At 42.3% G+C, this 22,483-nt stretch overlaps 1 long non-coding RNA gene across 1 annotated transcript; it reads right to left on the bottom strand.

Annotated features, from left to right (window-relative positions):
• Window positions 1-5,332: 5,332 nt before the first annotated feature.
• On the bottom strand, window positions 5,333-6,933 carry LOC123075175 (uncharacterized). Its single transcript, XR_006436105.1, has 3 exons — window positions 6,733-6,933; window positions 6,408-6,646; window positions 5,333-5,833 (listed from the first exon to the last, which is right to left on the bottom strand). It is a non-coding gene; the product is annotated as an uncharacterized lncRNA (long non-coding RNA).
• Between the last annotated feature and the right edge of the window lie 15,550 nt (window positions 6,934-22,483).

Raw genomic sequence — 22,483 nt, 5'->3', positions numbered from 1 at the left:
TAGGTGAAGCCTTGCGTCGGTAGCATCATCATCACCGTCATCACGCCGTCGTGCTGACGGAACTCTCCCTCGAAGCTCTGCTGGATCGGAGTTCGTGGGACGTCATCGAGCTGAACATGTGCTGAACTCGGAGGTGCCGTATGTTCGGTACTTGGATCGGTCGGATCGTGAAGACGTACGACTACATCAACCGCGTTGTTCTAACGCTTCCGCTTTCGGTCTACGAGGGTACGTGGACAACACTCTCCCCTCTTGTTGCTATGCATCACCATGATCTTGCGTGTGCGTAGGAAAATTTTGAAATTACTACGTTCCCCAACAGTGGTATCAGAGCCAGGTTTATGCGTAGATGTTATATGCACGAGTAGAACACAAGTGAGTTGTGGGCGATACAAGTCATACTGCTTACCAGCATGTCATACTTTGGTTCTTCGGTATTGTCGGATGAAGCGGCCCGGACCGACATTACGCGTACGCTTACGCAAGACTGGTTCTACCGACGTGCTTTTTCTCCAACTTTAGTTGAACCGAGTGTGGCTACGCCCGGTCCTTGAGAAGGTTAAAACAGCACTAGTAGGTAAGAACGGTTCTTGCTCAGCCCGTAACAGCCACGTAAAACTTGCAACAACAAAGTAGAGGACGTCTAACTTGTTTTTGCAGGGCATGTTGTGATGTGATATGGTCAAGACATGATGCTATATTTTATTGTATGAGTTGATCATGTTTTGTAATGGAGTTATCGGCAACTGGCAGGAGCCATATGGTTGTCGCTTTATTGTATGCCATGCAATCGCCCTGTAATTTCTTTATTTTATCACTAAGCGGTAGCGTTAGTCGTAGAAGCAATAGTTGGCGAGACGACAACGATGCTACGATGGAGATCAAGGTGTCGCGCCGGTGACGATGGTGATCATGACAGTGCTTTGGAGATGGAGATCAAAGGCACAAGATGATGATGGCCATATCATATCACTTATATTGATTGCATGTGATGTTTATCCTTTATGCATCTTATTCTGCTTTGATTGACGGTAGCTTTATAAGATGATCTCTCACTAAAATTTCAAGGTATAAGTGTTCTCCCTAAGTATGCACCGTTGCGACAGTTCTTCGTGCCGAGACACCACGTGATGATCGGGTGCGATAAGCTCTACGTTCACATACAACGGGTGCAAGCCAGTTTTGCACATGCAGAATACTCGGGTTAAACTTGACGAGCCTAGCATATGCAGATATGGCCTCAGAACACTGGTGACCGAAAGGTCGAGCGTGAATCATATAGTAGATATGATCAACATAGTGATGTTCACCATTGAAAACTACTCCATCTCACGTGATGATCGGACATGGTTTAGTTGATTTGGATCACGTGATCACTTAGATGATTAGAGGGATGTCTATCTAAGTGGGAGTTCTTAAGTAATATGATTAATCGAACTTTAATTTTTCATGAACTTAGTCCTGGTAGTATTAGCATATCTATGTTGTAGATCAATAGCTCGCGATGTAGCTCCCCGTTTATTTTTGATATGCTCCTAGAGAAAAATGAGTTGAAAGATGTTAGTAGCAATGATGCGGATTGGATCCGTGATCTGAGGATTATCCTCATTGCTGCACAGAAGAATTATGTCCTTGATGCACCGCCAGGTGACAGACCGATTGCAGGAGCAGATTCAGACGTTATGAACGTTTGACAAGCTCGATATGATGATTACTTGATAGTTTAGTGCACCATGCTTTACGGGTTAGAATCGGGGCTTCAAAGACGTTTGGAACGCCACGGAGCATATGAGATGTTCCAAGAGTTGAAATTAGTATTTCAGACTCATGCCCATGTCGAAAGGTATGAGACCTTTGACAAGCACTTTGCCTACAAGCTGGAGGAGAATTGCTCAGCTAGTGAGCATGTGCTCAGAATGACTGAGTACTACAATCACTTGAATCAAGTGGGAGTTAATCTTCCAGATAAGATAGTGATTAACAGAGTTCTCTAGACACTATCACAAAGTTACTAGAACTTCGTGATGAACTATAATATGCAAGGGATAACGGAAACGATTCCCAAGCTCTTCGTGATGCTGAAATCGATGAAGGTAGATGATACGTCTTCGTCGTATCTACTTTTCCAAACACTTTTGCCCTTGTTTTGGACTCTAACTTGCATGATTTGAATGGAACTAACCCGGACTGACACTGTTTTCATCAGAATTGCCATGGTGTTATTTTTGTGCAGAAACAGAAGTTCTCGAAATGACCTGAAACTTCACAGAGATTATTTTTGGAAATAATAAAAATACTGGCGAAAGGATCAAGGCCAGGGGGGCCACACCCTGTCCACAAGAGTGGGAGGCGCGCCTGCCCCCAGGGCGCGCCCCCCTGCCTCGTGCCCCCCCTGGAGCTCCACCGACCTCAACTCCAACTCTATATGTTCACGTTCGGGGAGAAAAAAATAAGAGAGAAGGATTCATCGCGTTTTACGATACGGAGCCGCCACCAAGCCCTAATCTCTCTCGGGAGGGCTGATCTGGAGTCCGTTCGGGGCTCCGGAGAGGGGAATCCGTCGCCATCGTCATCATCAACCATCCTCCATCACCAATTTCATGATGCTCACCGCCGTGCGTGAGTAATTCCATCGTAGGCTTGTGGACGGTGATGGGTTGGATGAGATTTATCATGTAATCGAGTTAGATTTGTTAGGGTTTGATCCCCAGTATCCACTATGTTCTGAGATTGATGTTGCTATGACTTTGCTATGCTTAATGCTTGTCACTAGGGCCCGAGTGCCATGATTTCAGATCCGAACCTATTATCTTTTCATGAATATATGTGAGTTCTTGATCCTATCTTGCAAGTCTATAGTCACCTACTATGTGTTATGATCCGGCAACCCCGAAGTGACAATAATAGGGACCACTCCCGGTGATGACCGTAGTTTGAGGAGTTCATGTATTCACTATGTGTTAATGCTTTGGTCCGGTACTCTGTTAAAAGGAGGCCTAAATATCCCTTAGTTTCCAATAGGACCCCGCTGCCACGGGAGGGTAGGACAAAAGATGTCATGCAAGTTCTTTTCCATAAGCACATATGACTATATTCGAAATACATGCCTACATTACATTGATGAATTGGAGCTAGTTCTGTCTCACCCTATGTTATAACTGTTGCATGCATAATCGCATCTGGCATAATTCTCCATCACCGATCCAATGCCTACGAGCTTTTCACATATTGTTCTTCGCTTATTTACTTTTCCGTTGCTACTGTCACAATCACTATAAAACCCAAAAATATTACTTTTGCTACCGTTACCGTTACTTCCATATTACTTTGCTACTAAATACTTTGTTGCAGATACTAAGTTATCCAGGTGTGGTTGAATTGACAACTCAATTGCTAATACTTGAGAATATTCTTTGGCTCCCCTTGTGTCGAATCAATAAATTTGGGTTGAATACTCTACCCTCGAAAACGGTTGCGATCCTCTATACTTGTGGGTTATCAAGACTATTTTCTGGCGCCGTTGCCGGGGAGCATAGCTCTATTCTTTGAGTCACTTGGGATTTATATCTGCTGGTCACTATGAAGAACTTGAAAGACGAGAAAAAAAATTATCCCTCAACTATGAGGGGAGGTTAGGAACTGCCATCTAGCTCTGCACTTGATTCACCTTCTGTTTTGAGTAAGCTTGCGACACCTAAGCCTGCTTCTGCTATTAATTCTGATATGTCGCATGTTATTGATGATGCCACTTCTACTATGCATGATACCTATGATGAAACTACTTCTATGCTTGATACTACTGTGCCACTTGGTGAATTTCTTGATGAACAACTTGCTAGGGCTAGAGAGAATGAAATTATTGAAACTGATAATATTGATGAAAGTGATGATGAAGATTCTCCCCCTAGATATGAATTGCCTGTTGTGCCTGAGGGTTATGTTATGGATGAAGAAACTGCTAGAGATTTTCTTGCTTGCAATGATAGAAGTGATCTTAAGAAATTATTAGCTAAGCTGAAACAAAAATCTGTGAATGCTAGAATGAAATATGATCCTGCTTATGCTACTTCACCTATCTTTGTTACTGATAAGGATTATGAATTCTCTGTCGACCCTGATATAATTACTTTGGTTGAATCTGATCCCTTCTAGGGCTATGAATCTGAAACTGTTGTGGCACATATTACTAAATTAAATGATATAGCCACCCTGTTCACTAATGATGAGAAAACTCGCTACTATTATATCCTTAAGATATTTCCGTTCTCATTAAAGGGTGATGCTAAGATATGGTTTAATTCTCTTGATCCTAGTTGTGTGCGTAGTCCCCAGGATATGATTTATTACTTCTCTGCTAAATATTTCCCTGCTCATAAGAAACAAGCTACTTTAAGGGAAATATATAATTTTGTGCAAATTGAAGAAGAGAGTCTCCCACAAGCTTGGGGGAGGCTTCTCCAATTACTTAATGCTTTGCCTGATCATCCTCTCAAGAAAAATGAAATACTTGATATCTTTTATAATGGACTAACCGATGCTTCCAGAGACCACCTGGATAGTTGTGCTGGTTGTGTTTTCAGGGAAAGAACTGTTGATCAAGATGAAATTCTATTGAATAATATGTTGACTAATGAAAATAATTGGACCCTTCCTGAACCAACTCCTAAGCCAACTCCGAAGAAAAGGGGTGTCCTATTTCTCAGTCCTGAAGATATGCAACAGGCAAAGAAATCTATCAAATAAAATGGTATTAAAGCTGAAGATGTTAAGAATTTACCTCCTGTTGAAGAAATACATGGTCTTAATTCACCACCTATTGAAGAAACACATGGTCTTGATAACCCGACATAGGTAGTAAAGGTAAATTCTCTCTATAGATTTGATGAAGGTTGTAACGACCCGAACCTGATAAGATTCGATGTCTCTGTGCTCACTGTGCTAGTCCCTGGATCGACTCGCTAGCACACACAGTACATATGAATATCAAATAACAAGTGCATCATTTACTATAACGTATGATCTAGAATCCACAAAGTATTACAAACTAAGTAGCACATAGCTAACTTTATTCAATAATAACAGCGGAAAGATAGCATAATAAACGATGAATCCCATCATTGCCCACTGGCGAAAATGCTGAGTGAAGACTCGCGACCCTACTGTATCTCACTGATCACCTGAATATCCTGCAACATGATAAGTTGCAGCCACAAAGGGTCAATATATTGAATGTATTGGCAAATTACACATAATGATAAAGCAAACCTACATCTACCTGCAAAGTATGACAAACAAAACACTCAAGTTTGGTTTCGCGTAAACCTACCTTCACCTACCTCCATGACATAGGAAAGGTGCAAGCAACACAGATGATAAAGATCTTCAAGATGTCTCAAGTGCGCTCAGTCCTGGCGCATTCTCTAGGGACAATAGAGCGCTCAGCCAGTGACACATTCACATGAGAAAAAGCCCCGACAACTCAAGTGCGCTCAGTCATGGCGCATTCTCTAGGGACAATAGAGCGCTCAACCATTGACGCATTCACCTGAGAAAAAGCCCCGAGCCTACAGCTATAAGCGCTCACCACTTCCAAACATCACGCGACACATGCCCACGTCTACCATAGCAAGTTGATCACACCATCACACAACACAATCAATATCAGAATATGACAACAGAGAACATACAGATCAAACCAAGCACATGCCATAGCATAAAAATCACACATGCATAGCAGAATATAGGATAAGCAAAATCAAAAGTGCAAACTTGCCTTGAACGGTGTTGAAGTACTCTAACGCTTAATTCCGATCCGCTTCACACTCCGAACAATCTATACGATTAATGAAGGCACCGATAAATAAACCATACTCACATAAATCACAATAAAGCCGACAACAAATAATTCAAATAAAAAACTTAATTAACAGAACATATCCGTAGGTATATATTATCTATATGCCAGTAGGATCACAATGCAAAAAGAATCAACTAATTTGGATCTATGGTTTGAAAGATATGGCCTCCGGAAGATTGAATTCAAATTTGAGCAAATTCAAATTTAACAGTTCAAAAATGTGAAGTTTTGGTTCTATGGTATTCTACTGGTCTCTACGAGTACACAGGAAAAAGAATCTCTGAATTTGGAGTTATGGATCTCAAGATAAACCTAAATGAAAATTTGATATGGAATCTGCAAAGAAAAATTATGCCAGGATAGCGTTCTGGGAAGAACTGCCGCGGCTGCTGTGGTGTTGCCACGTTGCGTAATGTGAGTGGCCAGATGGTGTTTGCTGCTAGGCTTAAACGACAGTCGGCCGCTATTTAGTGCATACTGCTTCAAAAAAAAAAGAACATGATCTAATCTGGGCTGTCCATCATAGATCAGACGAACGGGGATGGCTCACCGGAAAACAGAGGGCTGTGTGGTCGCCGGAGTTGGAGAAGAAAGGCGCGGGCGGCTCGGTGGAGACGACGGTGGTGGCTATGAGCAAACTCCAGCGACGGCGGTCCGACCAGAGGAAGAGGCGCACAACGGCAGGGAGATTGGAGGCATCCGGGGCGACGGGGGTGGCCTCTGCTGGCTGCGGTTCTCCAACAATGGCGCGGCGGCGTCGGAGAACTCCGGCGGAACTCGGACCTCGTCCTACAAGTCCTCCGAGCAAAGAAAAAACTTAGGCGGGCGAGGAACATCAGTAAATAGGAATCTACATCGAGGATGGGGATCGTAACCTCCTGGTGGCGACGGAACACACCGGCGATGAAGCTCCTGGACTGGAACTCCGGCGAGATCGGGGTGACGCCCTAGGGCACGGGAGATCTCCGTTTGGCGAAAAATCGTACGAGGAGGACACAGGGAGTATTTATACGGAGGTGGGTCTACGCGAGGAGCAAAGATTGAGCCAAATCGGAGTGGATTTGGTTCGGGGACACTCTCGTGCGTTTCCAGGAGTTCGTCCAGAGGAAGGAGACGACGCCTGGGACCCTCTCGTCAGCGGCACTAGGAGAAGAAAGAAAAAAACAAAAGAAAGGTTGCGGGGTGCTGTGACTGGGCTTCGGCCTGCTGTTGTTGCGCGCGGGGCGAAGGAAAGGAAATGGGCTGCGTGCAGCTGGCACTACGCGGCCCAATGAATAGTGATCTCTGGCTGAGCAATTATACTGAACAGGAGGTCTATTTGGCTAAAACAAAATAACAGATGACTTCCTAAAAAAAACTAATACACACAGAAAAAATATTATTGATAATACAGAATACAGTGAACATTTTTCATCCCAAAATATTTTTTTAAAAAAAACTAATTTATGCAATAGGAGCAAATAAGAGTATCAAACAATCTCAAAATAATTCTAAATAATATTCTAAACCTTTTTTCAACTATACTTAACAGGGAAGAAGTCATGTTTTTCTTCTCTCAATATTTTTCCTTGAGTTGAAAAGGATTTGAACATTTGCAAAATAAAAGTATGAGTCAAAATGAGTATTCGGGAAAGTCCTTTTATTCCCACTCGTTAGGATATCACATAGACTCCGAAAAATTCAAATATGCATAGAAATCAGGATGCAACAGAATAATCCTATTAACATTCCAAATCTAAAAATTTGGGATGTTACAAAGGTGATATTCCTCGTTATAAGTCTGCTAGCCAATGCTTAGATGAGTTTGATAATTTTATTGTCAAACAAGAAAACTTCAATGCTTATGTTGGTAGAGAATTAAAACGCAATGCTTATATGATTGAACACTTGAGTGATTATATGTCCAGAGTTAAGGGTGAACTTAAACTCATTTGCAAACATGCTTCTATGGTTACCACTCAAGTAGAACAAGTACTTAAGGCTCAGAATGATTTTCTCAATGAATTGAATAGTAAGAATAATGACTTTGCTGTTAGATTTGCAACTAGAGGAGGTAAAGTGACTCAGGAACCTTTGTATCCTGAGGGCCACCCTAAGAGAATTGAGCAGGATTCTAAGAGAAACAATGTTGATACACCTTGTTCTTCTAAGAAGAAGAAAAAGAAAAGTGATAGGACTTTGCATGCTTCTAGTGAACCTGTTGTTGACACACCTGAGAATCCCAATGATATTTCTATTTCTAATGCTGAAACCCAATCTGGTAATGAACATGAACCGAGTGATAATGTTAATGATGAGGTTCATGTTGATGCTCAACCTGGCAATGATAATGATGTAGAAATTGAACCTGCTGTTGATCTTGATAACCCACAATCAAAGATTCAATGTTATGATAAGAGAGACTTTGTTGCTAGGAAGCACGGTAAAGAAAGAGAACCATGGGTTCAGAAACCCATGCCTTTTCCTCCCAAACCATCCAAGAAAAAGGATGATGAGGATTTTGAGCGCTTTGCTGAAATGATTAGACCTATATTTTTGCGTATGCGTTTGACTGATATGCTCAAAATGAATCCTTATGCTAAGTATATGAAAGAAATTGTTACAAATAAGAGAAAGATACCGGAAGATGAAATTTCCACCATGCTTGCTAATTATACTTTTAAGGGTGGAATACCTAAGAAACTTGGAGATCCAGGAGTACCAACTATACCATGCTCCATTAAAAGAAACTATGTTAGAACTGCATTATGTGATCTTGGAGCCGGTGTTAGTGTTATGCCTCTCTCTTTATATCGTAGACTTGATTTGAATAAGTTGACACCTACTGAAATATCTTTGCAAATGGCTGATAAATCAACTGCTATACCTGTTGGTATTTGTGAGGATGTGCCTGTTGTGGTTGCAAATGTTACTATTTTAACGGACTTTGTTATTCTTGATATTCCCGAGGACGATAGTATGTCTATTATTCTTGGAGGACCCTTTTTGAATACTGCAGGGGCTGTTATTGATTGCAACAAAGGCAATGTCACTTTTCATGTTAATGGCAATGAGCATACGGTACACTTTCCGAGGAAACAACCTCAAGTTCATAGTATCAACTCTATTGGAAAAATTCCATCGATTATTTTTGGAGGTTTTGAATTTCCTCTTCCTACTATCAAGAAGAAATATGATATTCTTATTATTGGGGACGTGCATATCCCCGTTGAGGTAACCTAGTGCTATTCGAATATTCTCCGGTTTCATGCAATTCGGAATGAGTTTGTTAACAAGACTTGATCAACCTTGTTAGTGGATTCCTTTTGATGAGCATGAGATGGATGAAGTTAGAAAGCACAACCTTCTATACCCTCCTTTTACTTTCTGTTATTTAGATTAAATAAAGCAAAAATAGTATTTTTTGTTAGTTTTCTGAATTATCTGTGCAATAAAAATTACCCCAAAAATAAAAGTTCTCCAAATGCCCTGAAATTAAAATATGATTTTTTCTGGAATGTTTGAGAATATCTGGCACTGAGAACACATCACGGGGAGCAAGCACCTGGCCACGAGGGTCCAGGGCGCGCCCCCTGCCTCGTGGGCCCACGGTGGCTCCCCTCCACTTATCCCAGCCACCACACACTCCTTCTTCCTCCCAAAAAACTCACCAACCAGCTCAAGCACGAGTTCTAGCTCCTTTTTTTGCGATTTTCGATCTCCTAGCTCAAAGCTCCACACACAAAACTGCTTTGGGGGTTTGTTCTTCGGTTTGTGACTCCTCCAATGGTCCAATTAGTTTTTGCTCTAGTGCTTTATTCTTCGCAAATTTTTGCTGCCTAGGTGACCATGTTCTTGAGCTTGCATGTCAAATTTATATGGTCCCAAGTAGTTCTAATGCAGGATATAATCTCTAGGCACTTGTGGGAGTAGTTGCTATCAAATTTGTTGAGTTTGGTTCACTTTTATTTGAAGTTACTAAAATTTTCAGAAAATTTTCAGAGGAAGAAACATGTTTAGGAAAATGTACCAAGGTGGTCCTTTAAGGAAACAAGGACCCAGGCCCGCAATACGCGATGCGGACGACGAACCACCGAGGGAAGCGCAAGTGCGGGCTTGTGAATGTCCTTCGGAGGACTTTATGGATCGAGCAGGAATCAAGGAAGAATTTAACGCATATGTGCGTAATGCTGATCTTGAGAGCTTCGAGGCAGATAAGTGCCGTCAGTACCACTATCTCACTGATTCCTTTGTGAGAAGGTTTGAATTTTCATCATCACGCAATTCTCAAACTGTCCTGTTTGATCTCTATGAAAACTCTTATACTATGGACTTAGAGGATTTTAATACTGCTTGCAAACTTCCACAATGGGGTAGTCCTAGTGAACCTCGCAAATATGAATTTAGAGATTTTCTTGCTAGTATAACTGTGGGGGAGTCTAGAGATATAACACAAGCTACCATAGGGAGCATTCATTTTCCTGCTATACATTATTTTGCTCTCTTCATAGGTTGGTGCATAAATGGTAAGGATGAAGCATGTCACATGTGTGTCCCTGACCTCAGTGTTCTCAGGAGTGCTGTATTAGGAGATAAACATTATAATTTGGGAGCCATTGTTGCACGTAGGTTGCATAATAATAGAATTAATGGAGATTTCTTTGGTGGTATTTATGCAACCCGTCTAGCTAATTTTCTTGGTATACCCATACGTGAGTATGATATTGAGTTGCCTCCTGTTTATTTAGATTATGAGGCTATGGTTCATCATCAGTTTGTTGAGAGGAACGATCAATTCCTCCAGTACCGACTAATCATTGACAGACGACGCACCTATCATGTCGCTCTCCCTGCTCCTACCTTCTTTGACTTTCAGGCAAAAGGGAGACATGTTATAACCAGGGAGGAGGCGAAAGAGTATGAGAGGAGGACTGAGACAGCTTGCCTCCAAGCTGCAGCCCACGATGCAATAGCCGCTGCATCTCAGTACAACCCCAGTTACAACTTCGGATATCCGCCAGGCCAGCCGTGGCATTAGACCAACTTAGGCCAAAAGCCTAAGCTTGGGGGAGTACGTATTTCTCACCGACATTACATTTATATTCACACACTCATTGCTAGTTGTCGGTGCTCATACTCTTTCATTGTACTATCCATGCTAGTTTATTTTCCTTTTTATGCCTTCTTCTTGTGTGTTTGAAAAATCTTAAGAAAAAATTAGTTGTAGCGTTTAGCTAGTTTACTTTCTTGCTTGTAGTAGTAGTAACTAAAAGAAAGCCCAAAAAGATTTCCTGTTCTTCTTTTGCTTGTTGGGAGCTTTCCCGTGTACATAGTTTTATTTCTTTTCTTTTCTTTTTCTTTGGGGATCGATAGGAGAAGACCATAATGAAAATGTTGAAGTGGCTCTTATATGCATTATTGTTGATTTAACCAAGAGCCCATATTACCTTGTCTTCTCCCTTGAATTGAATGCCTGCAGATTCCAGCTTAGTCCAATGCACGTGCACTATTATTATCATTCACATCGTTCGGTCGTGCAAGTGAAAGGCAATTATGACGATATATGATGGACTGATTGAGATAAGAGAAGCTGGTATGAACTCGACCTCTCTTGTTTTTGTAAATATGATTAGTTCATCGTTCCTGATTCAGCCTATTATGAATAAACATGTTTGCAATGAAAATTAGGGATTATAGTTCCTTATGTCATGCATAATTAGCCAGGAGTTTATAATGGTTTACCTTGCGTGCCAACATGCTATTAAAATGGTTGTGATGTGGTATAATAGGGTGGTATCCTCCTTTGAACGATTCGAGTGACTTGACTTGGCACATGTTCACGCATGTAGTTGAAACAAAATCAACATAGCCTTCATGATATTTATGTTCATGGTGGATTATATCCTACTCATGCTTGCACTCAATGTTTATTAATTTTAATGCATGTTCATGACTGTTGTCGCTCTCTAGTTGGTCGCTTCCCAGTCTTTTGCTAGCCTTCACTTGTACTAAGCAGGAATATTGCTTGTGCATCCAATCCCTTAAACCCCAAAGTTATTCCATATGAGTCCACTATACCTTCCTATATGCGGTATCTACCTGCCGTTCCAAGTAAATTTGTATGTGCCAAACTCTAAACCTTCAAATGAAATTCTGTTTTGCATGCTCGAATAGCTCATGTATCAACTAGGGCTGTCTGTATCTTCCATGCTAGGCGGGTTATTCTCAAGAGGAGTGGACTCCGCTCCTCACTCACGAGAAAATGGCTGGTCATCGGGATGCCCAGTCCCATGCTTTAAGCAAATCAAATCAAAATAATTGCAAACAAAACTCCCCCGGTACTCTTGTTAGTTGGAGGCACCCGTTGTTTTGGACAAGCCATGGATTGATGTTTGTTGGTGGAGGGAGAGTATAAACTTTACCATTCTGTTTGGGAACCGCCTATCATGTGTGTAGCATGGAAGATATCGGCATCTCTCAGTTGTTATGTTGACAATGAAAGTATGCTGCTCAAAATATTACTTATCTCTGCTTTAAAAATCGAGCTCTGGCACCTCCACAAATCCCTGCTTCCCTCTGCGAAGGGCCTATCCATTTACTTTTATGTTGACTCATCACCCTCTTATTAAAAAGCACCAGCTGGGGAGCACCGCTGTCATTTGCATCCATTACTATTAATTTATATTAGGTATGACTATGACTGGATCTCTTTTACCTTGAATTACAATGTCTAGTCAGTCCTTGATCTTTAAAGGTGCTCTGCATTTATGTTTTGCGGTCTCAGAAAGGGCTAGCGAGATACCATCTTGTTATATCATATTATGATTGTTTTGAGAAAGTGTTGTCATCCGAGATTTACTATTATTGCTCGGTAGTTGATTATGCCATTGATATGAGTAAACATGAGACCTAAGTGTTATTATGAATATGGTTAGTTCATAATCTTTGCTGAAAACTTGAATGGTGGCTTTACATATTTACAACAACAAGAGCAAACAGAGTTTGTAAAAGTTTTTCTTTATCACTTTCAGTTTATCAACTGAATTGCTTGAGGACAAGCAAAGGTTTAAGCTTGGGGGAGTTGATACGTCTCTGTCGTATCTACATTTCCAAACACTTTTGCCCTTGTTTTGGACTCGAACTTGCATGATTTGAATGGAACTAACCCAGATTGACGTTGTTTTCAGCAGAATTGCCATGGTGTTATTTTTGTGCAGAAACAAAAGTTCTCGGAATGACCTGAAACTTCACGGAGATTATTTTTGGAAATAATAAAAAATACTGGTGAAAGAATCAAGGCCAGGGGGCCCACACCCTGTCCACGAGGGTGGGAGGCGCGCCCCCTGCCTCGTGGGCCCCCTGGAGCTCCACCGACCTCAACTCCAACCCTATATATTCACTTCGGGGAGAAAAAAATAAGAGAGAAGGATTCATCGCGTTTTACGATACGGAGCCGCCGCCAAGCCCTAATCTCTCTCGGGAGGGCTGATCTGGAGTCCGTTCGGGGCTCCGGAGAGGGGAATCCGTCGCCATCGTCATCATCAACCATCCTCCATCACCAATTTCATGATGCTCACCGCCGTGCGTGAGTAATTCCATCGTAGGCTTGCTGGACGGTGATGGGTTGGATGAGATTTATCACGTAATCGAGTTAGATTTGTTAGGGTTTGATCCCTAGTATCCACTATGTTCTGAGATTGATGTTGCTATGACTTTGCTATGCTTAATGCTTGCCACTAGGGCGCGAGTGCCATGATTTCAGATCTGAACCTATTATGTTTTCATGAATATATGTGAGTTCTTGATCCTATCTTGCAAGTCTATAGTCACCTACTATGTGTTATGATCCGGCAACCCCGAAGTGACAATAATCGGGACCACTCCCGGTGATGACCGTAGTTTGAGTAGTTCATGTATTCACTATGTGTTAATGCTTTGGTCCGGTACTCTATTAAAAGGAGGCCTTAATATCCCTTAGTTTCCAATAGGACCCCGCTACCACAGGAGGGTAGGACAAAAGATGTCATGCAAGTTCTTTTCCATAAGCACGTATGACTATATTCGGAATACATGCCTACATTACATTGATGAATTGGAGCTAGTTCTGTGTCACCCTATGTTATAACTGTTGCATGAATAATCGCATCCGGCATAATTCTCCATCACCGATCCAATGCCTGCGAGCTTTTCACATATTGTTCTTCGCTTATTTACTTTTCCGTTGCTACTGTTACAATCACTATAAAACCCAAAAATATTACTTTTGCTACCGTTACTGTTACTTCCATATTACTTTGCTACTAAATACTTTGCTGCAGATACTAAGTTATCCAGGTGTGGTTGAATTGACAACTCAACTGCTAATACTTGAGAATATTCTTTGGCTCCCCTTGTGTCGAATCAATAAATTTGGGTTGAATACTCTACCCTCGAAAACGGTTGCGATCCTCTATACTTGTGGGTTATCAGTAGAAATCAAGAAAAGCATCAAGTGTTGATGGTTGACAAGACCACTAGTTTCAAGAAAAGGGCAAAGGGAAGAAGGGGAACTTCAAAAAGAACGGCAAGCAAGTTGCTGCTCTCGTGAAGAAGCCCAAAGCTAGACCCAAGCCTGAAACTGAGTGCTTCTACTGCAAAGGAAATGGTCACTAGAAGTGGAACTGCCCTAGATACTTGGCGGATAAGAAGGATGGCAAAGTGAACAAAGGTATATTAGATATACATGTTATTGATGTGTACTTTACTAGTGTTTATAGCAACCCCTCGGCATTTGATACTGGTTCAGTTGCTAAGAGTAGTAACTCGAAACGGGAGTTGCAGAATGAACAGAAACTAGTTAAGGGCGAGGTGACGATGTGTGTTGGAAGTAGTTCCAAGATTGATATGATCATCATCGCACACTCCCTATACTTTCGGGATTAGTGTTGAACCTAAATAAGTGTTATTTGTTGTTTGCGTTGAGCATGAATATGATTTGATCATGTTTATTGCATTACGGTTATTCATTTAAGTTAGAGAATAATTGTTGTTCTGTTTACATGAATAAAACCTTCTATGGTCATACACCCAATGAAAATGGTTTGTTGGATCTCGATTGTAGTGATACACATATTCATAATATTAAAGCCAAAAAGATGCAAAGTTAATAATGATAGTGCAACTTATTTGTGGCACTGCCATTTAGGTCATATTGGTGTAAAGTGCATGAAGAAACTCCATGCTGATGGGCTTTTGGAATCACTTGATTGTGAATCACTTGATGCTTGCAAACCATGCCTCATGGGCAAGATGACTAAGACTCCGTTCTCCGAAACAATGGAGCGAGCAACTGACTTATTGGAAATAATACATACTGATGTATGCGGTCTGATAAGTGTTGAGGCTCGCGGCAAGTATCGTTATTTTCTGACCTTCATAGATGATTTGTGCAGATATGGGTATATCTACTTGATGAAACATAAATCTGAAACATTTGAAAAGTTCAAATAATTTCAGAGTGAAGTGGAAAATCATCGTAACAAGAAAATAAAGTTTCTACAATCTGATCGTGGAAGAGAATATTTGAGTTATGAGTTTGGTCTTCATTTGAAACAATGCGGAATAGTTTCGCAACTCACGCCACCTGGAACACCACAGCGTAATGGTGTATCCGAACATCGGAACCGTACTTTATTTGATATGGTGCAATCTATGATGTCTCTTACCGATTTACCACTATCGTTTTGGGATTATGCATTAGAGACAGCTGCATTCACGTTAAATAGGGCACCATCTAAATCCGTTGAGACGACACCATATGAACTGTGGTTTGGCAAGAAACCAAAGTTGTCGTTTCTTAAAGTTTGGGATTGCGATGCTTATGTGAAAAAGTTTCATCCTGATAAGCTCAAACCCAAATCGGAGAAATGTGTCTTCATAGGATACCCAAAGGAGACAGTTGGGTACACCTTCTATCACAGATCCGAAGGCAAGACATTCGTTGCTAAGAATTGGTCCTTTCTAGAGAAGGAGTTTCTCTCGAAAGAAGTGAGTGGGAGGAAAGTAGAACTTGATGAGGTAACTGTACCTGCTCCCTTATTGGAAAGTAGTTCATCACAGAAATCTGTTCCTGTGACTCCTACACCAATTAGTGAGGAAGCTAACACTACAAAAAAAAACACTTCCGTGATGATACGCGTTTGTCACAGTAGGTCGCGTTTTTTGTCATGCATGTACATCCATGACAAATTTATGACAGAATCAAGATAGTCATACCTGTGCTGTCGTAGAAGTGTTCCATGACATTACCAAAATTATCATCACGGAAGTGTCCACTTCCATGACGATAAATCGCGCGTCACAGAAGTGCTTTCGTCAAGGGTGACCGACACGTGGCATCCACCGTAACGGAACGCCGTTAAGCAATCGGGTCGGGTTTTGGATCCGATAACCCGTTAACATCCCCGACCAATGGGGATTTTCCACGTGTAAAATCATCATTGGCTAGAGGAAACACGTGTCGGCTCATCGTTGGGACAGATGTCATCCACTCACTGGACAGAAGGCGCCTATGATACGTCGACACGTGGCACGGCCCAACAGTGGCCCATTCCTATGAAAAGGCCGGCCCGTTTGACTTGGTCAAAAGCTGGCGGGCCGGCCCATGGAAAGCCTGTTAACGGCCTGTTCGCATATAGCCCATTTACAGCCCGCTAACCCAAGGCCCGTTACGCCCTATCCGAATTAGGCCCAGTAGCATCATCTGGGCCATCCAATATGATTCCAGCCCGTTTTCACTTCTGGCCCATGTATAGCCCATGACGTCTTCCGGCCCATATGAGGCCCTTTGTAACTCTTGGCCCATTAGCGGCCCGTGCTGAAACTGGCCCGTAATGAACAGTGTATTACTTTACACCCATTAATGGCCCGTGGTGAAACTGGCCCGTAATGAACAGTGTATCACTTTATACCCATTAACGGCTCGTTATTCCGTTGGGCTGTTTCCAGCCCAAGTTAACTTTCGGCCTTCTGAGGGCCCATTTATTCTTGGGCTCATTTGCAGCATTCGGTTACTTACGGCCCGTTACTGTCATTTTCTGATTGTGGGCCAAATTCAGCCCGTCGTTATAGTCGGCCCGTTTGTGGACCGTTAGTCTGTTGGGCCATTTTCATAGCATCACCAAATACGGCCTATTAACGATGGCCCGCTATGGTCGGCCCATGAACGGACGATTCCAACTCTAGCCCGTTTACGGCCATAATGCGGTGGCCCGTATAAGGCCCATTGATGATACGGCCCGCAGAAGGCCCATTGTTTCTACGGCCCGTAGAAGGATCATTGTTTCTACGGCCCGTAGAAGGCCCACTGTTTCTACGGCCAGTAGGAGGCCCAGTGTCACTACAGTAAATATTAGCCCATGGTTATTGTGGCCTAGTTTTAAAAAATAGATTATTGCAGCCACTAGCTAACCGCGGAAAAAGAACTGCAATGACTACAAGCAAACAAATAAACAAGACAACAAGGAAATAAATAAGCAAGCAACTAACGCTAGGCTATCACGACTATTACACATATTACATCCACTGGCATCAAAGTTCGCCACCAGTGCAAATATAGGGAACAAAGCAGCATATCATATACACTGGTTGTCAAAGTTGGCGACCAACGCAAATAAACGCCGCAGCAAAACAAATCCAGAACTGAAACTACTTCAGAAGATCTCAAGAAACAATATCCTGGGTACCCATAATGCTGGCAAGATGCTTAGCAAGCTTATTAACTTTCTCTTGTTTGGCGCTTAAATCCTCCAGCGCTTGCTGTTGCACCAGAAAATATGCATCTGAATTCTGCAGGGACTTCCTCAGTCCTTCAGCTTCCTGTCACAGCACATCTGATCGATGTCGTTCAACTTGAAGTTGAGACTCAAGAAGACGAACTGATTCAGGCAGCGAGTTCGAAGAGCTTGTGCCAGCAGTAGTGGCCAGTAACTCAAACACTACATCAAGACAGGACTTTTGGGTTCCCTCACTGTCGTCAAGATAGTTTTTATCAGCTTTCTTGGAGACCAACAGGGATGTCTCACTATCTTGAACCTTATCTGCATTACTTCCTTTACCATTGGATAACGCGGTACTGTTCTCCAATATTTTGTCCGCATTCTAAAAGAGAAACAAGCAGACACATCACATGTTTACCATGTTGTATATGAAACTCATTTTGGTAAATGAGTTCAGTAGTAAAGTGGACAGGATAACAACATGAAACAAACATATATCTATGTACCATGGTCACTTTATGGTCTATATCATTCTAGTTTTTGTTGCCAAATCAAGAAAGAGACACAGTTCAAATAATATTTGTTCAAGGCAAAGCAGAATAGACAGAATATAAGTGTGGGTAACTATAGAGCAATAACAACACTTGTAATGTGCATGACATGAGAACATAACTGTTTATCCAATCGAAACTGAAATCAACATAGAGCAGGTTACAACAGCAAACCAGTTAAAGAAACAGGTTTAAAACATACCTGTTGCGCCATTGGAGTTTCAATTCCATCCTTCAAATTTGAAAATAGTTGGTATGAGTAAATACAGTAATGCAAGAGCAAAGGAGTATGAACCATAGCTACAGAACCTGACCTGAGAACAAATCTTCTTCTCCTTTAAGCGTTGAGTTGGGATTCGGAGTGGTGGTCCTCGTGCTTTAGGCACTGCAGTTCCCTTACTAACTGCTCGTGTTTGGGTGCTCTGTGGTGGAGACGGTGCTGTGTCAACTGGAACTGGGTTACTATCTGCCGGGGTTGGGGTTAGAAGGGGTGTAGCTGGTTCTCTGTCCAACTGGGTAGGGGTACAATCTGTGAGAGTCTGGGTTATGTGTGGTGGATCTGGTCCTTGGGCAAGTACAACCGTGGTTCTATCTACATCAACTGGTAGCACCATCTTTTCTGAAGACCGTGTTGTTACTCCCTCAGATACTGCCATCACGCTCTCCAATTCAAATGGCTGATAAACAAGAAAAGTAATTGAAAGTATAGACATTGTATGATAGACAGGTGCAATGGATAGTGGGGAATAAAAGAGGGCATGAAATAATTCATATTTATGTTGTCTAACCAAACAGGATAGCATGACACAATTTCACATATATGATGGCTAACTAAACAGGATAGCATGACACAATTTCACATTATGATGGCTAACTAAAAAAGATGGAAAGACATAGTTCAAAATATGAGACTATGTAAACAGGATGACATGACATAACTATATAATGTGTTTATTAAATAGGTTGGCATGCCATAATTCACATACATTCACGGATAGAATGCCATAATTCAAAATATGATGACTGTAAACACTAAACAGGATGAGATGATATAACTATATGATGTCTTTATTAAATGGGTTGCCATGCCATAATTCAGATAGATGATGTGTATGTACTATGTAAACATGATGGCATGATATAATTCAAATATATGATTTATATAGTAAGCAAGTAAGCAGATGGCAATCCATATATGATGTAAAAACTAAGCAATGCAAGACAACATGCATGATATGGGTAATATAACCCTACCAAGTTTGAGCATAGACCTCAGGGGGGAAATAGGACTGGTCATCAGTCTCTGAATCCTCCTCTGAGGAGCTCTCTGTAACCAGCAAGATGTCTGCTTCAGCAGGTAGCATTGTCTGCTCTGAATACCTTGTTTTCACTCCAGATACTTCCATCACCGCTTCAAATGGCTGATGCACAGGAAGAGTAGTTGAATATACAAACGTTGTCGACAAATGGAACATGTAATACAAAAAAATGATAGCATGATATAATTCACATACATGATGATTGGCTAAACAGCATGGCATTGCATAATTCACATATATAATGCCTTTGCAACAAGATATCATTGTATAATTCACATATATAATGTCTTGCAACAAGATGGCAATGCATAATTCACATATATGGTAATTAGACACTGAACAGGTGGCATTCACACAAAGCATGTCTAAACTAATCAAATGACATAGCAATGCGAGACACCATACGCACGATATGAGCAACATAACCCTACCAAGTTAGAGCATACACCTCGGGGGGGGGGGGAATAGGACTGGTCATCTGTCTTTGAATCCTCCTCTGAGGAGCTATCCGTAACCAGCGAGATATGCGCTTCGTCAAATAGCATAGTCTGCTCTGAAGACCTTGTTTTCACTCCAGAATTTGCCATTACCGTGTCAAATGGCTGATGCACACAAAGAGCAGTTGAATGTACTAACATTGTTGACAAATGTAATATGTAACGAAAAAAAAGGATGGCCTGATATAATTTACATATAAGATGACTGGCTAAGCAGGATGGCATTGCAAAATTCACATATATGATGCCTGGCTAAACAAGATGGCATTGCATAATTCACATAAGCGATGAATAAACTAAACAGATGGTATTCGCACATAGGATGTCTAAACTAAGCAGATGACATATTTGATGTATAAAGTAAGCAATGCAAGACACCATATGCATGATATAACCAACATCAGCATGCCAAGTTAGAGCGAAGACCTCAGGGGGTAAATAGGAGTTGTCTTCTCCTTCTGAATCCCCCTCAGAACAGATATCTTCCTCTCGATTACAATCCGAAATGCGTGGAGGGGGGGCTGCCTTTGCGCCTACCATGGAGCGACGTCTGCATGAAATTTTATTGCCACGCAAGGCTCGTCTCTTTTGCTCTACATGTTCAGTTCCATTGTTTACAATAACTGTCATGCATAGGAATAAAACATAGTGAGATTATGTAAGGAGTGCATGCAGAAATCCAGAGTGATGGTAGCAACCTGTGGATAGACCCAAAACCAATAATAGTAGGCAGATAATGGCTTCAGTTAAAAAATACAGATAATGGCTTCTTTACTGTTTGTTTCCCACCCAACATGAAACTCATAGTAGACACCGGAGATTAACCAGATAGTAGATAGATACTATTGATAGCGGCCCCGATATGTACCCCACAACCATTTAAAAACTGAAGTTTGACCATTAGTTTGGAGCTGACTCAGAGTCTAATCGGTGAACAGGACGATAAAGTAACATGTAATATTAAGCGATGCTAACGTAAGCAGACACGAAAGAGTGCGACCTCTCTTGCGGACCAGTGTAGTCCTCGAGGTCATCTGCTCGGTTGATGATGGTAACGCAGTTTTCATGGCTGCCAGCGGCGAGGAAGAAGATGTAAGGCGGCGAAAGACAGTCTAGAGGCCGGATCCCTGCTGTGCTGGACCCTTCTGTCGTTGGAGCAGCTGAGCTGGGGTGGACGACGGCGCAGCAGGAGCGGGACAAACCACGCAAGGTTTTCTTTGACAACTATATGTAAGAGAAGTAATTCTGTAAGGGCTCGTTTGAATTGGAGGATTCCAACAATGCAGGGATAGGAAATAGACAGGAATAGGATAGGAATGCACGTGCAAAACAGAGAATTTAAAAACACAGGATTTCTGCCAATCTGGGTGTTTGATTCACAACAATTGGAAGATCACAGGATGTAAAGAAGCATGGTGAGATTAAGTCAAACCACAAGAAAATGTACGGTTATAATGCTATTATGCTACTATCTCTTAGTCTTGTGCTTCATGAATAGGAATTTGAAAAGGAGGACAAGTGAAAATTAAAATTCCTATGTTTTTTCTTTCAAGGAGACACTAAAGGAACAAATCCATGTGCTCAGTGGACAATATATATAACATGTAGAGTAAAAAAGAGATGCAACAAGTGTACAACCTCTTTGGCGAAGCCATGTCGATCTCAGCGTGATTGGGTTGGCCGGTGAGGATGCTCCGGCTGACTTTGCTATCGGAGGAGGGGAAGAAGATCTTAGGCGTCTGGAGATGGAGCCCGAGGTACTGCTCCGCTGTGATGGAGGGTTTTGTCGTTGGACCAGCTCTGGTGAGTAGTACGACGCCGAGGCTGAAGCAGGACAAGAGAGACAACGAACAACGTTAACCTGAGTGGAATTCTAATAGCATCTCCAATACATGACATAAAATACATAACCACAAAGTGCTAGATGTAAAATACATCAGCCGCTCATCTCTGAACTTAACTGTCGAAACTGAACTTAACTGTCGAAACTCAACTTAACTGTCGAAACTGAATTTTGATGTCGAAACTGAATTTTGCTGTCGAAACTGAACGCACTAGCAAGGTGAGGCTACACGTCGGTCGACTGACTTTTTCATCTCTGGTCAGTCGATTTTGCAGCCGTTGGATACGAAATCAAGGGCCTGCGGTTCATCTTCAACCTCCACCCCCTGAGCCGCCAGCCACCACCGGCCAAACAGCAGCCCCCCGCCGCCCGCGGCCGGCGGTGCGCCGCCCCGCCCGCCTCGAAAACACTCCCCACCGCCGGTCCGCCGCCACCCCGGCCATCCCTCTAGGCCCCCCCGTGCCGAGCTTTTTCTCCGGCGATCCCCACGCCACCGCCCCGCCAACGCCCCGCCACCGCCGGCGACCACCGCCCCATCCTGAACCCTAAGATAGATAGTGGTGTACCTCTCCGGCGAGCCCTCCTCCCCGCTGCGGCTGGTTCTTCCTTCACCCCGGCGAGCCCCCCACCCCCTGAAAATCGACTGACCCAAAAGTCGATTCAGTCGACTGAAGTGTAGCT

Source organism: Triticum aestivum, chromosome 3D (assembly GCF_018294505.1).
Source record: "Triticum aestivum cultivar Chinese Spring chromosome 3D, IWGSC CS RefSeq v2.1, whole genome shotgun sequence".
NCBI classification, from domain to species: Eukaryota; Viridiplantae; Streptophyta; class Magnoliopsida; order Poales; family Poaceae; genus Triticum; species Triticum aestivum.
The sequence above is the reverse complement of the archived record's forward strand: the minus strand, read 5'-3'. Positions and strand labels throughout refer to the sequence as shown.